The 15,588-nt window shown below is 42.0% G+C and overlaps 1 protein-coding gene and 1 long non-coding RNA gene across 7 annotated transcripts in view; one reads left to right on the top strand and one right to left on the bottom strand.

The window, feature by feature from the left end:
• The window catches only part of SLC29A1 (solute carrier family 29 member 1 (Augustine blood group)), an 87,794-nt gene that overhangs the window by 26,129 nt on the left and 46,077 nt on the right, over positions 1-15,588 (bottom strand). The window contains exons 1-2 of one of the 6 annotated variants that reach the window (XM_083604565.1): positions 3,756-4,014; positions 3,543-3,677 (exon numbers count right to left, since the gene is read on the bottom strand). The exons of 3 other annotated variants lie outside the window; for them this stretch is intronic. The gene's annotated coding sequence lies outside the window, so the exon portion shown is untranslated. Of the gene's footprint in view, positions 1-3,542; positions 3,678-3,755; positions 4,015-15,588 lie in introns of those variants that run through there. 2 more of the 6 variants (XM_083604566.1, XM_083604567.1) reach the window with 2 other exon arrangements.
• Positions 3,991-7,101, top strand: LOC310758416. Its single transcript, XR_014545761.1, has 2 exons — positions 3,991-4,145; positions 6,535-7,101. It is a non-coding gene; the product is annotated as an uncharacterized lncRNA (long non-coding RNA).

Raw genomic sequence — 15,588 nt, 5'->3', positions numbered from 1 at the left:
GCTTTCCGGGTCATGTGGCCAGCATGATTAAACCACTTCTGGTGCAATGGAACACCGTGGTGGAAACCAAAGTGCAAGGAAACGCCGTTTACCTTCCTGCCACGGTGTACCTATTTATCTACTTGCACTGGTGTGCTTTAGAACTGCTAGGTTGGCAGAAGCTGGGACAGAGCAACAGCTCACCCCGTTGCGTGGATTCGAACTGCCAACCTTCTGATCTGCAAGCCCAAGAGGCTCAGTGGTTTAGACCACAGAACCAACCATGCCTCACCTGAGAGCAGCAAGCTAGCTTGGTGGGTGCAGGGCTGGTCATATGGGGCGCACACAGTTCTGTTCTCCAGCTCTTTGCAGCCACTCTGTGCCTTCCAGCATCTCCCACTTCATTCTGCCTAACGGTAGGACTGGCCCTGCTACTTTTCTTTATGAAAGCATCTCTTGGAGGTTTACTCATCCATGTGTAACATGTAGCAAAACTTCAGTAAGACAGTGGAGGTGGGGGAACCAGAAATTAGAGAAAAATATTAGCAGAGATGAAGAAATGGTTTAGCAGACATGGCTGGCAAAATTAGATTTAGTCAACAGGGAAAGGTTTGCAATAGAATTTGTTAAAAGGAGGGACTTGACGGAAGAGGGACGGGGGATGACTGCTCCAAGCAAGGGAAGGGGCCAAAGGAATTAGAGGGAAATAAACAGAGGGTACTGAGAGCAGGTGAGCTTTTTCCTATACAGTACTAATCTGTGCTCAATGACTTACTTGTTCTCTGCAGCATTGCTGGTAAGAGAAGAGTGCCGAAGTAATATTTTCCTTGTTTCAACATTGCTTCCTTTCAATTTTTGCCCTTGTTCTGACATCACCTCCAAATCAACACAACACTGCTTTCTTTGGAATGAATTTAGGGATGTGGTAAAAGGAATCAGAATGGCAATATGAACTATATCCGTTTGCTGTGGCCAGTTTCCATGGACGTGCTTTCTAAAGAAAACCCGCAAAACCCTGTAATTGTGCACAGCAGATAAGTTCTAAATTTTATTCTTCATTCTGAGAGTTAGAATTTGCTTTGTGGCAGTCTTTGTTACACCCCAAAAGGAAGTTATTGTCTTCTCCTTTCCCCGAAGTCAACAAACCTGTGGCAGCTCCTGTGAATGTAGTGACTGAAAAACACTAAACAGGAATTACTGCCAGAAAACTGCAGGTACCCGGTAAATCTAAGAAGGATTTGATTCATATAGTATAGTATAGTTTTATTTTATCTTATTTACTTATTGAAGTGGTCTTATACCACTATTACCATATCAAGGCAGTGCACGTTGATAAAACATAAAACACCATTAAAACCAGTACAGGATTATCATTACAGGATTTGGCTAAATGATGTGCTTTATGCAACTACATAGGCCTGTTGGCATAAAAAGCCTTTAAGAGATGCCTGGAAGTCCAAAACAAGGATGCCTGCCAAATCTCTGCTGGAAGAGTGTTCCACAGCTTGGGTAGGACCAGTGATGCTAAATGCCCAACAAAGGACAACTAGCAGTGCTCCTTCCGAAGATCAAACTGTGATATAAGGGCTCAGGTGGTCCTTTAGGTATCCTGGGCCAAAGTTGTTCAGGGCTCAGTATATCCACACAACAACCTTATACCTGGTCTCACAGCTTTAGGCTGCAATCCCATGCACACTTACCTGGTAGTAAGCGCACATGAGACCATTGAGACTTACATCTGAGCAGACATGCCTAGGATTGTGCTGTTAAGGCTAATTCTGCAGTTAACCTTCTAACAGGGAGGCCGCATTTTGGGGGGACCCAGTACCATGCACAAACACAGCGACTGCTCTCTTATTTCATTGTCAGCTCAGAGCAGATCCAGCAGATATTTAACTTGAGTCAATTATTTCTGCTATTCAGCCCTCCTTTACGTGACTACACAATACCCATAATTTTTTACACATTCTGAATGGCAAATGCTTTGTTTGGAGTTCAAAAGGATGCCGAAATCTCTTCCCCCTTCCTTCCTTCCCCCTGTTTTTAAGCTGATAAGCTTTTCTCTGCTCCAGAGGTCAGGCACATCTTCCTCCTTTGATGTCCCTGTGTAAGCAAGCAGGGGACCACAAGATTGGAGTATACGTAACATCCCCCAGTTCCTTAGAATAAACACAGTAGGAGTGAAAAAGGGATGGACTGGAAGTACTTTACTCCAGGTGCACTGTAGTTTGTAAACAAACGTATATATTTTTCTATTTCACACTGAAGGCTGCCCACTCTCCCACATTTCATGAAAATCAGACTTATTCTGTGTACACCACAAACTTCCCTAGTTTCCCGTGCTCAAAGTTCAAAGAGACATAAGCATTCACCACTCTACCAAATGGCTGTATCAACATTTGTTTCTCATACTCCCCTGATGATGACTGCTCCAGTTCAAAATGCATCCGGATTCACCTAACCACTGTCTTATCTCACAGTTGCCATCTGGCCTTGTTGAAAAGCTGTGGTGCAAGTTCCCCAAAGGTTCGGATGTGCCTTGAGCTTTTCCCACCACCCCAAAGGAGTATGGAGGAAGTTTCCTTCTGTTTGTCATTGTTCACCAGAAAAGGTGGTGAAATTGGGTCAAATTGTAGGTGTCTTTAATAAGCACTGTTGTGCTCATCTTCCACCCTTACCCTCCTGCCCCCGTAGATGTTGAGATTGCAATACAGGGAGCTAAAGGCAAGAATACAAGTGCTACGAAGCCCCAGTTTTCATTCAATAGCACTGCATTTGCTGGATCCAGTCTGGCTTTGACACCGGCCACAAGAGAATGAACAAAAGGGCAATAAGGATCAAGTCTTGGAAATAAAATCCAGGATGGAGTATTGCGACTAGATGGTCCATACTACACTATCCAGGGTTAAATATGTTCATGTCAAAACCTGCACTGTACAAGAAAATGTGGAATAGTTAGGACCTATCTTAATTTAAAAAAAAGAAATGAATTTACATTGCAAACTCAATAGGGAAAACATTTGCCTCTTTGGGTTATGTACACACAGTGATGGCACTAGATAAAATATAATTATCACACCTGCTGCCCCCATTAGGTTATATCTTTTGATGGCAGAACTGGGCTAGTTTGCATGACTAATTACCTCCAGGCCCATTTATAAACACTAATTGAGGATGCTGCCCTTGCTAGGTTGATCTTTTAGGAATCTAAATTTATTTCTCTATAATAATGTTGTAAACCTAAGGCTCGCTGGAGATTACGCTCCTCTAAAGGACAGCAAAGCCAAACTCTCAGTTATACACTCCCCACCCCCAAGGCAGCATTCAAAGCAAAAGCCCAGTTAGGATTCCACCCTGCAGATCCTCCAAAGGGCCCCATCTCAGCAAAATGCCAGACTCCCTTGGAACTGCACCAGCCAATGTGTTGCCAATATCCACAAGACTAATGGGCTGTTTGTGCCTTTCTCCCAAGCCTCTAGCATATATATACACGGACATCCATCACAGGGAATATCTGCACAGAGCAGCTCAGTGGCTGTAATTAATTACATCAGTAATTATACCTTCTCAGCATCCAAGCAAACCCTGGGGCCTCCACCCAGCAGAAGCTGCAGCCAAGTCCCCAGTCCTGCTTCTTTTCAGCATTATGGAAACAGACCAGTTGGCCAAATCGACACTTCAAGTTCCAGATCCTTCAGCTGGAAAGAATAGGCAGGTTTAGGCATACGTGCCCTTGCCCCCTACAAATCTTAAGGTAACGTTGAAAAGAGACTTACTTAGAGCACAGGCTAGTTCATCAGTTCTATAAATCCTTTAACGCTCATGTGATAAAGAGTTCCAGTAGACTATCAGTGGTCCAGGAATGAGTCAAACACACGCACATGTGCCGTATCTAAGCCAAACCACCTGCTGATTAGCAGTTTGCCATCAGCAAGGGCCTCTTTCTAAGAAGGCAACCTAGTGAAAACAGCGATAAGGCTGGGTGTTACACAACATCTTTTCTACTGAGTTGCCAAGAGGAATCACCATGAGACTGAACGTAAGGATAGTCACTCAAGCTTACTTAATGCAGATCAAGCTTGCTTATCGCAGATTAGGCACTCTTTAACCAGCTTGTAAAATGGATGGAATTGGTGTGTATGGGATTCCAAGCACTGCTGGTGAATGTAAGTATGCTAACAGGTAAAGGTGGAAGTAGCTATTCTGGGTTGACTAAGCTGCCATATACTAAATCTGGCCACTAGAGTTAGTCGGTGTCTTCCCAACCTGGCTTTCCAGGTGGCAGCTGTGCTAACAGACATTCTTCTTTAAAATTGAGGAAGCCAGGGGTTAAATCTGAAGCTTTCTGCATGCTAATCTCATGTGTTCTACCAATGAACTATGCCCCGTCCCCTTGTAAGGTGACTGCCCTCCACAACACTTCAGAACTTTAGAGAGCGTGCAAGAAAGGTTGCATTAGAACTATGGCTGGCCAGAGGAGGACCAACAGCCCTGAAACTACAAAGTAAGCTTTCTAATGAAATTTATCAATACCCCTCTCTTTTATCTTTTTGCCACTCCCTCCCCCTTTTGCTGACATTTAGGAGCTGGCAGAAGAAATACAAAAACTGTTCACTTTTTCACTTCTTCTTTTATCAATTGCTGCCCTTTCCATTGGCATGCTGGTTTTTTTTTAAAGATCTCAAAGTATCTGAGTAATGCGACCGCAAAGGGGAAGGGGTGTTTCGGGCAGGGGTTAGGAACTTGCAGTCTAAGGGTGATATGAGGCCCCTGGCTAAATGTCATGTGGGTGGGGGAACCAAGAGGGAGGATAAGGGGAAAGCTGGAAACTGAAATGCAAAGCAGCTTGCTGGGAGGGTGGAGAGAACAGAAAGAGAGAAAAGGGGCAGTGTTGCCCATTTTTGGCACTGGCCCCACCTGCTACCAGTTCCACCAGCATGCAGCCCCCAAAGGAATACAGGCCTTGACAGAAAAAAAGCTTTGTCCTCCCTCCCACATTAGGGAAAGGCTTCAGACATACAGACATCCCTGTTCCATCTGAGAGCCAGTGTGGTTCCATTCCTTCCATAAACCCATGGCAGAGCTTTAGTAAACTCTTTCTCTTTTTTAACAAAGGCTGCACACATACACTATACACTTAAAGCACATTGCTACCCCCAGATAATCTTGGGAACAGTAGTCCCCCCCCCACAGAGCTAGCACCCTTAGCAAACTACAGTTCCCAAAATTATTTGAGGAAGGGAGACACATGTCTTAAATGTGTTAAGCAGGCACAGCACTTTGCAAATTAAAGCTGCAATCCTAAACACACACAATCTAGACACGAACTACACTGAAATCAATGTGTCTTAAATTCTCAAGCAAAAATGTGCTTAGGACCTGGCTATAAATGTTTTATTAAAACGATAATACAGAAGAAGCCATGACTCCTCCCAATTCCATTTCACCAACCACCCTGACCTAAGTTCCCCTTCCTTGGCCTGAATTGCCCCAATTCCTGCCAAAATATTCCAAAATACTGCAAAAATATTTTGCTCAAGGAAAAAGAAGTTCAAAGTTCATTCTGAACACAGATACTGCTTTCCTTGGGGAGAATTTGATTCTAATTTAAGTACGTCATAGATACAGTCCAAGCCTACTGCTGTAATCCGAACACACAAAACACCCTCTTTCAACTCCAGGGAGAAATAGGGGGTCTATGTCTTGCTGTGTTGAAAAGTTAAGACAGACTTGCTGTGTGTTGTCAAACCACTGCTTGGCTCCAAGGCACTGAGAAGTGCGTTAAAAGTATGTTTTGCAGAGTCGTGAAAATGGTAAAAAAAAACATGTTAAACCACTGGGGTAAGCCAATGTGGTGCCCTCCAGATGTTAGTCTACAACTCCCATCATCCCTGACAACTGGTATCCTTGCAGAAGCAGATGGGCATTGGACTCCAACAACACCTGGAGGGCACCACATTGGCTGCCCCTGTTATAACCAATATCATCAGGCTGGAAAGACAATGCCAACAGGGATGATTTTAACTAACTATCCTCCTACTCCTCCAAATTGCTGAAGATGGTCAACGATATTTTGAGAAGAGATTTCATTTTCATTCCTTCTTTAATCCACTCTGATGAGCTGGATTAGTAAATTTTGAAAGGAGAAATCATGTTCACCGTGATAAAGAGTATGTATTCATAAACAAGGTGTTTATTTCAGGAATTATTTCAGCAATAACTGGCACAGTGCATCATGATCTTACCGGCGTGTTTTTTTGTTTTTGTTTTAAATTACACTCCACACCAGAGATGCCCAAAAGGTGGAATGTACAGAATTCAAAAGCAGTTCAAGACTTTATTCTCCCTCCCATCTGTCTGACAGTCAAGTGCTTGGAAAGAGGGAGTTGCTGTAGAGTTGCAATATTTCCCCCCTCCAGGAGTACATCTGTGTTTTTAATAGTTACGTAGCATGCAGACATTTAACAGGAGCTTTTGGAATTACTGGTGAGGAAAAATGACTGAATTCCTTCATGGAACTGTTAAATGTCTTGGATCACACCCACCTTTCCCTAGCAAAGTTCCAGCAAGGAAGGCTCAGTATGGAAGAACTGTGGCATTTGATGTTCCAAAGAACTGTGGGCTGAAAGCTAAGAGGACAGTGGTGGAGGACAAGGGATGTCTGAAGGCATCATTTTCCATCCCACCCTGTATTGACTGCATGCAATGCTATCTCCATCCTCTTGCAGTTCAGCTTCCACTAAACCCTACATCTCTCTGGCTGCTGTGGCAAAATTACATAAATTACATTGTCATTTCACCCCATTCATTGCAATTCAAAGGAAACATAATATGAACAGGTGATGGTGAGAATGTAATCATATTGTTTGCAGAATCAAAGGGAAAGGAAATACAACAAGAGGCTTTGAAAGGAGGCAGGAGGAATAAGGAACTTTGTTGAGGTGAAGAGGAAAAGAAACTACAAAGAAAGAGAATGCTTGTGAGAGAGAAGAGAGATGGGGCAAAGGCTGGCTAGCAACTGTATGAAGTTTCATTTTTTTCAATATGGCTCTTAGAACTCCGCTACTATTTGGATGGTGAAAAACATTGCTATTTAAATAAAACAATATGGACTGCAGCTTTAGGATTTGCACTAGCTCCAGACTGCCTTCTGGACACAGTTTAGGGTGTCCATTTTGACCTACAAAGCTCTATAACAGGGGTGGGAACTCACCCAAAAAGTTGTCCAAGAAGGAAAGCTACCCGCCTGCATTTCAAGGAGTGGAGTGGCAGTAACATTTCCATCTCCCCCAGAGCAGTGAATTAAGTTTGCAAATGGAAGTTGTAAGGCTCCCTTGGCTCATCTTAAGGACATTTTCCCAGGGTCAGTCTCAGGCTCTGATGGCTGTGTGCTAATCAAAGAATAAAAGCAAACAAGACCCCTTTTGTCCCAAGGGTGGAGGAGAGGAAGGAACTTGATGGGGACCCAGGTTGGGGACTTGCCCCTAGTTCACAGAGCTTCCCACTGCAGCAAAGGATGTTCTTTGAGGCAAAGTAAGGCCATGAGGTTGGTCACATGGGAAAGTTATTCTGCACTCACAATGCAGTAGCATAGGTAGCCATGGGCAGGGGCGGTCTATAGGACGGCACAGGGGTCTGTCTTATGTTCCCTGCTGTGCGTCAGGAGTTTTGTTTCTGGGCAGCAGGGGAGCTTTCTCAACAATTTTGATTTCCCATAAGAAGCTCAACAACTTTGGTCTGCCCCAGGCGCCAGCAGGGGTTGCTACGTGCTGCACAATGTTTCTTCTTAGGCAGGAATAACCAGCTGCAATGCAGAGTGCAGTGATTAATTGGGTATATAAAAGACACTTTTTCAGGTATCCTGGTCCCAAGCTGTATATGTCTTTATACACCAGTATCAGTACCTTGAACTTAGCCAGGAAGTGAATTGGCGGCCAGCTTGTTGAAGTACTTGCTACAGTCACAATCGATGGATTAAATCGCTAGGCAAGCCAAGTCAAAGAGTTTCAGCTTTGAAACAGTGGTCAAGGCGCATTGGTGAATGAGATGCATAAACCCTCCTTAGAACAGCAAGACAATGAGCAAACAATGATGGAGGGGGAGGTTACCACAGGAATGGAAGAGAATTACTCCCTATGGGCAAAATTGGGAAATGACACAATGGCAGGAAAGTAGGATTTCCTATCCCCATGGAGATTCTATATAGGAAGCAGCAATAAAATAATAATGAAGTATTCTTCATAATAAAGTATCCTGATTGTGGGAAACTTTGAGGAATGTTAATAACATGAAAAGCAAGCAGCTCCTCTGTGCATTGACCCCCCCGCCCCCTATCTCAGCTGCAAAGAGTGCTATGAACTGGGCCCTTTAAATCATGGCCATGTAGAATGACAGGCACCCAGAGCACTTTTGTTAAATAGCCGTGATGAAGGTGCCCTGCTGTGAATGGTGCATGCATTCCACTGCTCATGTGTACCTGTTTGCAAGAGATGGACTGAGTCAGGTTAGGTAGGTTTTAGTAGCAGCAAGAGTTGATTCCTGAATTTGTAGAGGTAGGAGATAATGTGCCAAGAGAGAAATAACTTTTAGCTGTGACTTACGAAGTAACACTTTGCAAAAAAAGAAAGGGGGGAAAAGGAACAAGCTTGCCCCAGCATGACCAGCAAAATGGCAGTTCGCTTAAGTACCCCAATATTATCTCACCGGTGCAGTCCTGCATCCAATTATCAAGTAATAATAATAATAATAATAATAATAATAATAATAATAATAATTTATTATTTATACCCCACCCATCTGGCTGGGTTTCCCCAGCCACTCTGGGTGGCTTCCAACAAAGATTAAAAATACATTGAAATGTCACACATTAAAAATTTCCCTAAACAGGGCTCCCTTCAGATGTCTTCTAAATGTCTGGGAATTGTTTATCTCTTTGACATCTGATGGGAGGGCGTTCCACAGGGCGGGCGCCACTACCGAGAAGGCCCTCTGCCTGCTTCCCTGTAACCTCATTTTTGGCAGTGAGGGAGCCACCAGAAGGCCCTCGGTGCTGGACCTCAATGTCTGGGCAGAACGATGGGGGTGGAGACGCTCCTTCAGCTATACCGGGCTGAGGCCGTTTAGGACTTTAAAGGTCAGCACCAACACTTTGAATTGTGCTCAGAAACGTACTGGGAGCCAATGTAGGTCTTTCAGTAACAAACATACTGGCAAAAGCAAGCATTTAATCAATCCAGTGGTGGCACAGTGTGCAGGGAGGTGCTACTCCCAGATACTGGAGGCAGTTTTGCTTTATTTGTCCTGCCCTTCCTCCAATGAGATCTCTCATTTTATCTTCACAACAAGGTTCGGCTGTGGCAGCTAAGGCCACCAAAGGCCGCCTTTGAGCTACGTGGGGAATGAGATATGAACTCAGGCCTTCCAATCCAAGCCTAACACTTTATTCACTGCATCAGGCTGGCTTTTCCAGTGCTACTACCTCCCAGAAAGGAAGACAGTGCACCAACTTCTAACCTGCATCTACATCTTAACCCTTGCATGTCAACAGCTCTTTAAAAAGCTAGAAAGAAAACATAAGGAACTGCATGACCACTGACAAGCAAATTTAGAGTGACTGTGGTTGCTCTTTGGCTGCTCCTCTGAAGGGATGATGGAATAATGGCCAAACAGTGATGAATCACACATAAATAGCCATGAGTCACACATTAACAGTAATAAATCAAACTAAGTTTGTAAACATTTTAAGACAGTTGCAGAAGGTGAGCTAAGAGAGGCATTACTCCCCATAGTGCTCACACAGGGTTTTTTTGTGTGTGTGGTTGAGTCCAATTCTTGCTTCTGGTCAAATGGATTTTGCAGGCTTTTGAAACAATACCAAAAAAATGCCTAACCTGTTTGCCAGAAACCAAAGTGGGAAGATAGTAAACAACACAGTGGTCCTTCTAGCAAACAGATTTCGACTCTCAAAAATCCTATTGTCTGTCTCCAGCCCAACAGCATAATCCTACTCATGTTTACTCATTCAGTGGTGCTTACTTCAAGGAATGTGAGTATGCAAGTGAAGCCTAAGCCTCCAACAATTTATTATCCTTTTTTCCTTTTCCATATCTGCAAGTTCCATGGATCCCAAGCAAGCATTTAGACCATGTGCAATATAGTGCCATTGCAGAATAATTCAATCTTCTGTTGGCCATTTCAGTTTGTCATATGGAATGATTGCCCCTGCCATGTGCAAGTGGAAGTCTTTGTGTGGGCTTCTGTTGATGGTATTCATTAGTTGAATTCCACCCACAGGTAATTCATAGTAATCATTTCAGGTAGAACAAAGCAGCTTGGGCAATTCTCATTCTCTGAATCCGGATTTACTACAGCCACCATGTTGGCAGGGAAGAGTTCTTTGTACCATCCTGTGGCTCTCCTTCAAAGTCACCTATTATCTTACTCATTATCATTGCAATCAGAACGTGTAGCAATCATGGTGATGCAGGTACACTCTTGCAAAATTCTACAGTTTGCAGAGTATGAGATACTTGGTCTTACACGAGTGGAGTGATACATGCATTCTGCTCTTTTACTTCCAACACAACTGTGAAGCTGGTTCACTCTCAGCCCACAAGAGCATGATTGGAGGACTTGTGTGTGCATACAATATAGCACAAAATTATTCTGAATGTCTGATGCACAGAAACTTTGGCGGCCTCATATAGACACAGCACTCATCCATTTTTACAAAGGCACAGCTTCCCACTGATCTATTTTCAGTTGCCATCTGCTCCCTTTCATCTATATTTCGGAGACATCTGTCCTTCTCTTATTCAGCCTAGAGGCCAATGCAAGACTTACAGCATTGCAGCTGGTCCCAATTTAGAGGGAGTGTGGTTGAAGCCAAAACGCAGGACAAAACGTTCTATGTGCTAAAATACCATCACTTCCACCAATTAAAAGTAAAATACCAAGGCAGAGCTGTTTGTGGCCATGATTGACACTGAATTTGACCAATAATTATTCTTGGAGGAATGCCAGCCAACATAATGGCTGGGATTCATGGCTTTTCTCCCCACCTAGTTCATGACACACACAGGACTAAAATACCGGGTCTATTTCAGGCTGAGCAACCCACCATCCATTCACACAGCACTAAACTAGCAGCCAAAACCTTAAGAGGGGATGGAACAGATGCAAAACTAAAAGATTAGTTTTCTTAGCAGCGTTCATCCTAATGCCAAGTCCATGGATGAACATATCAATTATCAAAGTGAGGGGGGAAGGCATAGGATCAAGTATGGACACCCCTGAGAGAGGGATGCAAAAACACTGCCAAAAATCTGGCAGAAACCCACATTGGCTCCCAGCACCATCATCAATGGAACAGAAAAGGATGCAGCATGCCACAAGTCTGCAGAATGCCTTTCAAATTCAGGCTAGAAAACTCAAACAAGCCATTTGTTGCAAGGGCAGCCCTCCATATCTCCATCTCCCATTAGCCCCAGTCAGCATGGTTAATGGTCAAGAGATTTTGAGAGTTGGAATCCAGTAAAATCTGGAAGGTCACAGGTTTCCCGTTCTTGCCCTCTCCAGGTATGAAAAAGACTTAAAGGCTTTTTCATCCAACTCCCACCCACTAGTACCCCAGATATCAACATATGCAATTGGGTGAAGCAAATAGTGGAAGCGACTCAAGCAAGTGAGCCAGGCTATATATTGCACAGATTCTTTTCTTCCGCCTATTGTCTTGGGCACCAGATAATTATTCCAAACTTTCCTCAAAGCAGGCCATCCACCCTCCAGTTGTTTTTTTTTTTTTTTTTTTTAAATATTTTTATTTTTCCATATAAACACAATACAACAAACATGAACATACAAAAACAAAAACAAAACAAAAAACATGTATCATTTCATATCCTAATTTCATATCCTATCTTCCCCGACTTCCTCATGCCTCCCCTTTCTGTATTCCAAATTCTTATCGATTGTTCAGCAAATCTTCCCTTATTTTAATTTAAATTTAGACTATTCTTCCTTATTTTCCTTGTCTTAACCATTGCTAATAGTAACCATTTACTTTCCAGTCCAACATCATTCTAATTTTCATTAACTTTGTGATATTTCTTTAAATAGTCCTTGAATTTTTTCCATTCTTCTTGCGCTGCTTCTCTTCCCTGGTTTCGGATTCTGCTCGTCATTTCTGCCAAGCCCATATAGTCTATCACCTTCATCTGCCATTCTTCCAGTGTGGGTAGTTCTTGCGTCTTCCAGTACTTCGCAATGAGTATTCTAGCTGCTGTTGTAGCATACATAAAGAAAGTTATATCCGTCTTTAACACCCCTTGGCCGACAATACCCAAGAGAAAGGCCTCTGGTTTCTTGGGGAAAGTATATTTAAATACCTTTTTAAGTTCATTATAGATCATTTCCCAGAATGCCTTAATCTTCGGGCAGGTCCACCAAAGATGAAAAAATGTACCTTCAGTTTCTTTACATTTCCAACATTTGTTGTCAGGCACATGGTAAATCTTTGCAAGCTTGACTGGGGTTATGTACCACCTATATATCATTTTCATAATGTTTTCTCTTAAGGCATTACATGCCGTAAATTTTATCCCGGTGGTCCACAACTTTTCCCAATCAGCAAACAAAATATTATGACCAATGTCCTGAGCCCATTTAATCATGACCGATTTAACCGTTTCATCTTGTGTATTCCATTTCAGCAGCAAATTGTACATTTTGGACAAATTCTTAGTACTGGGTTCTAACAGTTCTGTCTCCAATTTTGATTTTTCCACCTGGAAGCCAATTTTACTGTCCAGTTTAAACGCTTCATTAATTTGATGGTAGTGGAACCAGTCTCTCACCTTCCCTTTTAATTTCTCAAAACTCTGCAATCTCAATTTGTCCCCTTCCTTTTCCAAAATTTCCCAGTATCTTGGCCACTTGGACTCCATATTTAACTTTTTAACTGCCTTAGCTTCCATTGGCGACAGCCACCTTGGAGTTTTATTTTCCAGCAAGTCTTTATATCTGTCCCAGACATTTAGTAGTGCTTTTCTGACAATATGATTTTTAAAACTTTTATGTGCTTTAACCTTGTCATACCACAAATATGCATGCCACCCAAAAATGTTATTAAAACCTTCCAAATCCAAAATGTCTGTGTTTTCAAGAAGTAGCCATTCTTTCAGCCAGCAGAAAGCTGCCGCTTCATAGTAAAGTTTAAAGTCTGGCAGGGCAAACCCCCCTCTTTCCTTTGAATCCGTTAGTATCTTAAATTTAATTCTGGGCTTTTTGCCCTGCCAGACAAATTTAGATATGTCTTTTTGCCACCTCTTGAAACAATCCATTTTATCAATTATTTGCAATGCTTGGAACAAAAACAACATTCTTGGCAATACATTCATCTTTATAGCTGCAATACGGCCTAACAAGGAAAGCTTCAAGTTGGACCAAATCTCCAAATCTTTTTTCACTTCTCTCCAAGTTTTTTCATAATTATCTTTAAACAAATTCACATTTTTAGCTGTCATATTTATACCCAAATATTTCACTTTTTTAACCACAGTCAACCCTGTCTCATTCTGGAACCTTTCCTTTTCTATCTGTGTCAAATTTTTCTCCAAAACCTTTGTCTTAGACTTATTCAATTTAAATCCTGCCATTTGACCAAACTCTTGAATTATTTCCAAAACTCTTTTCGTGCTAGCTTCTGGCTCTTGCAATGTAAGTACTAAGTCATCTGCAAATGCTCTCAGTTTATATTGTTTAGCTCCGACCTGAATCCCTTTAACCAACTGGTCCCTCCTAATCATATTAAGCAAAACCTCCAGGACCGATATAAAAAGTAATGGGGAGATAGGGCACCCCTGGCGTGTCCCTTTTTCAATCTTGAACTCTTCTGTAACCACATTATTTACAATTAGTTTGGCTTTCTGTTCAGAGTATATTGCACCTATACCATTTTCAAACCCTTGGCCTACCCCCATCCCCCGGAGGTTCTTCAACATAAAACTCCAAGAAATATTGTCAAAGGCTTTCTCGGCATCCACAAATATCAAAACAGCTTTAGTGTTTATGTTCACTTCCAGCTTTTCCAAAATGTCAATTATATTCCTTACATTGTTCGACAAGTGCCTTTTTGGGAGAAAGCCCGCTTGGTCCCCGTGAATCTCCTCCATCAAAACTCTCTTCAGTCTTTTTGCCAAAATATCAGCAAAGATTTTGTAATCCACATTCAATAACGAGATGGGTCGGTAGTTTTTAAGTTGGGTCTTTTCAGTCTCTGTCTTTGGTATAAGTGTAATGTAGGCCTCTCTCCACGTATCGGGTGCCCTTTTCCCCTCCATAATCTCATTGCAGACTTCCTTCAAAGGTTGTATCAACCCTTCCTTCAAAACTTTGTAGTATTTGGAAGTCAGTCCATCCGGTCCAGGGGATTTGCCCAGCGTCATGCCTTGAATGGCATCTTCTATTTCTTGTGCTGATATCTCCTGGTTCAATATTATCTTACTTTCATGCGAAACCTTTTTCAGCCCATTTTCCTCGAGGAACTGTTGTATGTCCATTTCTTTTTGCGGCCCTTGTGTGTAAAGTTGTCTAAAGTAGTTCTGAAAACAATTCCTAATTTCCGCTGGGTTGCTTATGTTTTTTCCTTCCACTTCTATATTTGTTACCGTGTTGAGTTTTTGTCTCTTCTTTATTTGCCAAGCCAGTAACTTGCCACATTTATCAGCAGATTCAAAAGTCTTTTGTCTCATTTGTTTAATTTTCCACTCTAATTCTTGATTCATCAGTTCCATATATTGTGTTTGGTGAAATTTGATTTCTCTTAGAATCTCTTGGGATTTTGGCTTCGATCTTAATTGTTTTTCCCCTTCTTTTATCTTTTCCAAAATTCTCTCCTTTTTCTCATTTTGCTTTCTCTTCTTTAAAGTATTTTGCTGAATCAAAAACCCTCTCATCACGGCTTTGCTTGCGTCCCATACTATTCTTTTTTCTACTTTAGACCTTAAGTTGATTTCAAAGTAGTCTTTCAAGGTTTTTTGGGCCTTCTTGCAGATCTCCTCGTCTCTAAATAAGGTGTCATTCATTCTCCATCTGAAGGAACCAGTTGTTGTTTGCCTCATCACCATCTTTACAGCATTATGGTCGGAGAAAGTTTTTGGGCAGATTTCTACTTTTTTTATATTCGGAGCCATACTGCTAGTCACCCAGATTTGGTCAATCCTTGTCCATGTCATTTTGGCTTCAGAAAAGAAGGTTCCCTCTCTTTCTAATGGGTGTTTTGTTCTCCAAATATCAATCAAGTCCATATTGTCAGTCATTTCAAAAAAAGTCTTTGGTAGTCTTCCATCTTTTGTTATTACCTGTCTTTGTGCCTTGTCCATATTTGTTGAAACCACTCCATTCATATCTCCCATCAAAATTAAGTTGTAATCCATATGGTCCATCAAAATTTCATGCAACTTCTTAAAAAATTCAGCTTTCCCTTCGTTTGGTGCATAGATTCCCACTATCAAATACTTCTCTCCTTGAGATTGAATTTCAATTGCCAAATATCTTCCTTGATCATCTTTAAAGATTTGTTTCGGTTGCAATTTTTCTTTTGCATAGATC

The sequence above is a fragment of the Podarcis filfolensis genome (genome assembly GCF_964270895.1).
Source record: "Podarcis filfolensis genome assembly, chromosome: 3".
In the NCBI taxonomy this organism is placed as follows: domain Eukaryota; kingdom Metazoa; phylum Chordata; class Lepidosauria; order Squamata; family Lacertidae; genus Podarcis; species Podarcis filfolensis.
This window is presented reverse-complemented; position numbering and strand designations above follow the sequence as displayed.